Raw genomic sequence first — 5,040 nt, 5'->3', positions numbered from 1 at the left:
GAAGGAAGGAAGGAAGGAAGGAAGGAAGGAAGGAAGGAAGGAAAGAAGGATGGCAGGAAGGAAGGAAGGAGGGAAGAAGGGAAGGAGGGAAAGAATGGAGGAAGAAAGATTCAGATCTCTCCTTAACTTTTCCTCTATTCTAATGTATTCTGTTTACTTCTTTTTACCTTAACCTGTTGTGTGTCCTGATTTTTTTGACTAAGACCTAAAGAGGCCAGGAGATAACTAGATATAAACATGTATTTAAATTAGGTCAGAGGGCTAACCTTGCCCTGAAAATTAGGAATTTTCCTAACTAGGGACTCTTATTATTTGACTGTACTAACTTTTCCCCCCTATATAAACTATATAAAGCAACAGAGAAAGGGACCAGAGGTACCAGGTAGACCAGAGGGACCATTACTTTTTCTTTTTAGCTCCTAGGCTAAAAAAAGCAAAGTATTGTAACTGGGGTGTGGCTGATTGAATCTCCATAGATAATGAGCTAGGAAGGAAGAAGTCGTGGTAAGTACTGACCCACTGTGCCCTCCACTTCAGTACCTTCAACCATTACTGCTGTTATCAAGCTGTTCAGAACTGGAAGAGGACATTCTAATTGCCCCAAAATAAACAAAGGGATTTTTAGCTAATGAGACCTGTGAGAGGGACTCATTGCTTTTCCTTCTAGTACAAAGCCAATCTGACTTGCTTACAGTACTTATTTTTGGAGTGCTGCTTTTGATTTTATTGATTTAAAGTAGATAATAAGAGATAACTCTGTGCACATTTCAAATCTGGCTATTAAATTTTCTGTAAAATTTAGTATGCTTAGAAGGAATGATTGCTAATTATATCATCAATACATGTAGTCAAGCAATCTTTCCAGAGAATATTATATTTTATAGTTATTGCTGATGCTTCAAATGTTTGGTATAAACTCCAGAAGTTCAAAAAGTCATAACATTTAACAATAGTTTTTTTCTGCTTTGTAAGTTCAGACCAAAAAAAGCTATAATTAATGTTAATATTTTTGCCTTGGTCTCAATATTATGCACATAATCTTGTCTACCCAAGAAGGAAATAATAACCTGCATGACATCAACTACTTCAGGATTAGTCACTATTTCTAAGATATTTTAAATATTTCCTTCAGAGTTTTTAATGTATAAATTTATGCCATCATCATCCTCTGCACACTGGAATGAGTACTGAGAAGCTAATGCTTCCTTTAATTATTAGAATATTGTGAAGAACTTTGATAGAACTAGAATCTTTCTAATGATTTGAATAATACTTTTAAACTTACCAGATATGACCACAACATTGTAGTTATTCTAAATGCCATTTTATAATGGTGATACACAATCCTACGGATTCTACTGCACACAACTCTATCTCTCTCAATTTATCTGAAATAGAAATGTCTATATGCATGAATATATGTCTACATGCTACACTTTTATATTTTGTATATATCCATATATGTACATGTATATATACATATATATATATATATATATATGAATTTTCACCTCTTGCTCTATACTTTCATGGTTAAAGTCAACTGCTTTAAGGGAAAACAACAACAACAACAAACATTCTTGTTATCCTCAGACTACTAGACATATGAACTCAAAAGAAAAAAATTGCTAAAATTTCCTTTTTTTACTTATTACTTAAAAAGAAATAGAGAATTTTAATTTTGGTCAGAATTATGTTATAGGCAAAGATTTTAAATGATATTATGTGTATTGGATGTTCATCCTACATTTTCAACAGCAGGTTTGGTCCCCAGAATGACTAAGCTCTAGGAATAGGTCTGAGCTGACCTAGACACAGTGTTATCTTTTTAGTATTCTACCTCACAAGCTGACACTGTTGGGATCCCCAACCCCCTCAATCACCTTTGGGATCAGTTTATATCTATTAATCAACCAGTTAGCTTTTACAAAGACATATTTACTAAGGTAAGGCATCTAGATGGAGCAGTAAATAGAGGGCCTGGGTGGAGCTGAAAGCTAGTCTCAGACACTCACTATCTGTGTTACCCTAGGCAAGTCACTTAACCTTATTTGCCTCAGTTTCCTCCTCGATAAAATGAGCTAAAGAAGGAAATGACAAATCACTTCAGTATAGCATCTCTACCAAGGGTACCCCAAAAGGGGTCATAAAGAGTCAGACACAGCTGTAAACAACTATACAGAAACAATTTACTAAGATGGAACAGTAATAACTGTTAATATAAATATTCTCATGCTTATATTAACAGTTATCACTGTTACATCTTAGTAAAAACAGGGCAAGCTTGTTGATTTGATACTTGTGGTAATAGGAAGCCCCTGGAGTTTACTGAACAGGGGAGTTGTGATAGTCAGACCTATACTTTAGGAAAATCAATTAAAAACTGAGTGGAGGATCAATGAGAGTGGAGAGATACTTGATGCAGAGAGACAAAATAGAAAGCCACTACAATAGTCTAGGTTTGAGGTGATGAGGGCCTGAGTGTCAGAGGAGAGAAGGGGGCATATATGAAAGATGATGACAAGGCAAAATCTATAGACCTTGGTAACTAATTGGATGGGAGGGGAGGGGAGAGAAGAGAGCAATCAAGGCTGATACTTAGGTTTCTAGCCTAGATAACTGGCAGATAGTAGTGCTTTTGAAAGTAATAGGAAAGGTAGAAAGAAGAAAGGCATTTGGTAGGGGAGGGGGTAAGATAATGAATTCATTCCTGGAAATGTTGAGTTTGAAGTGTTATTTTTTGGACAATCAGTACTTATGTATTTATATTTGTTGTTTCTAACAGCACAGATTACATTTCTGTGCCATAATTTGTTTAGCTTTTCCTCAACTGATGGACCTCTACTTGTTTTCAATTCTTTGCTGGCCCCCCAAAGTGCTGCTATAAAGATTTTTATATATATGAGACTTTCTTCTTTTATTATTTTGGGGGGCTAGGCAATGGGGTTAAGTGACTTGTCCAGGGTCACACAGCTAGTACGTGTCAAGTGTCTGAGGATGGATTTGAACTCAGGTCTTCCTGACTCCAAGTATATGGCTCTATCCACTGCACCACAAAGCTGCCCCAGGAGACTTTCTTCTTACAGTGATCTCCTGGAATACCTAAATAGTAATGAAATCTCTGGGTCAAGGGTCTTAATTTTATCATGTGAAAATCAGAGATTTAGATAACATCCCTTCTAGTTCTAAATCCTATGTTCTTACGTTAAAGTATAGAATGTTAAAATATTAAAAGAGAATAGGCATTATTCTATGCATCCTACTCAATGATATAGTGGTACCGATACAAAATTCAGGATTATAAAAAAGTAGTTAGATGAATACCTTCCTCTCAAAAGAATAGGCATATTATAGAACAGTCCTAAATTAGACAATTTGGATTAATCCAAGGTTTAAAATGTATTAAACACTTGTGGGCTGTAAAATTCATTTAAAACTCAACTTTATTAATTAAAAATTAAAAGAACACAATTCTAGAGTTTAAAAGGATATAAATATTACTTCCTTCAAAAATTATCCAAAAAAAAAAAAAAAAGAAAGAAAATCAGCTAGATCAGGAGCCATTCCCTAGTGGTCAGTAAAAGATAAGTCAAACTTCTAACCCAATTTCCCACACCCACCTACACCCCCTCCCCCCAAGGCTAAGCCTTTTATACTTCTGGCTGCTGCAGAAAAAAAAAAAAAGCAGCTTCTTCCTATGCCAGCCTAGTTAATTTAAATCAACCTTTTAGCTACAGAACCCTGGGCTGGGTTTTTCTTAGAAAAGTAATGAGGAAGAACAAAGGGGCAAGGACAAATGCAAAAGAAGGAGGAGTCTCAGACTACAAATGAGTTTGGGCTGCAAATACAACCCTGCCCTCAAAAATACCCAGCCAGGGCACCTATTCCTGTTAACATTCCCTAACATTAAACAATCTCCTACTAGAGTGAGTGATAAATGTCTAGGACTACAGACTGACTACAAATAAATCCTAACACCATTAGGCCTGTCTGACTTTCTCTTGACTAGAGTTCTCAAAGGGAAGTAGGTTTTGTGAGGAACATTTCTGTGAAGTTTGGATTCAGTCAGAGAGCCGCACTTGAGGATCTTGAGGGACATCTAAAGCCAGCATGCAGCTTGGACTAAACTAGTTACTTTGGATTCTGTTACCATGAATATGTCTTTAATTCCTAAACCAAGGTGGTGCAAGAAGAGATCACCTTGAGACAGAAGATGCAAATGTCTTACACTCTTTCTAAATGAGTGGTGCAGAATCAGAGCATCACAGAATTAAAACAATTTCAATGGTCCTCAAGTCTAACCCTCTGGGAACCCCCTTCTGCAATATCCAACATAAAAATTATCAAGTTTTTGCTTGACAGCTTTCAATGAGGAGGAACACACAAATGTCCAAGTTAACTCATTTTTCATTTTTGAATAGCTCTAATTTCTACTAAGTGTGTCTTTGCATCAAGGTTCTATATGATTACTTTCAGTTATTTCTACTAGTTCTGCTCCAAGACGAAACAGACCAAATTTAATGTCTCATTCAGGGTACAATCTATAAAATATTTGAACATTGTTCTACCTTGCCTCCATTATGTCCTCTTATCCAGGTTAAAAATTCCTAGTTCCTACAATTTAGTCTTAATATGACATGAACTCTAAATCTTTCCTTATCCTGGCTGTTTTCCTTTATATGCTCTCTCTAGCTTATTAATATCCTTTCTAAAATGTGGTGCAAAACACGAGCCCACAATACACTAGTTGTAGTCTATCCCAAACAGAGTAGAGGGCAAGTATCATCTCTTACTTCCTCATTCCCAGAAGGCATTCCAATCAATGATGGTTTGAATTTCTCAATAAAGCCTATATTTTAATATTTCAACTCTATATTAGGTATTTCAAAGCATGACACCTTGAAATACTTAACTCTGACTAGATCATTCAGTAATCTTTAGATCTGTAATCTAGTGAAATTCTAGTCTCATCCCAAGTATCAAAAACATGAGGACTATAATTTTTTATTTATTATTTATCTGGATTTTTATTTTCCACCT

This window comes from Vombatus ursinus, unplaced genomic scaffold (genome assembly GCF_900497805.2).
Source record: "Vombatus ursinus unplaced genomic scaffold, bare-nosed wombat genome assembly UNPS02014812.1, whole genome shotgun sequence".
NCBI classification, from domain to species: domain Eukaryota; kingdom Metazoa; phylum Chordata; class Mammalia; order Diprotodontia; family Vombatidae; genus Vombatus; species Vombatus ursinus.
The sequence above is the reverse complement of the archived record's forward strand: the minus strand, read 5'-3'. Positions refer to the sequence as shown.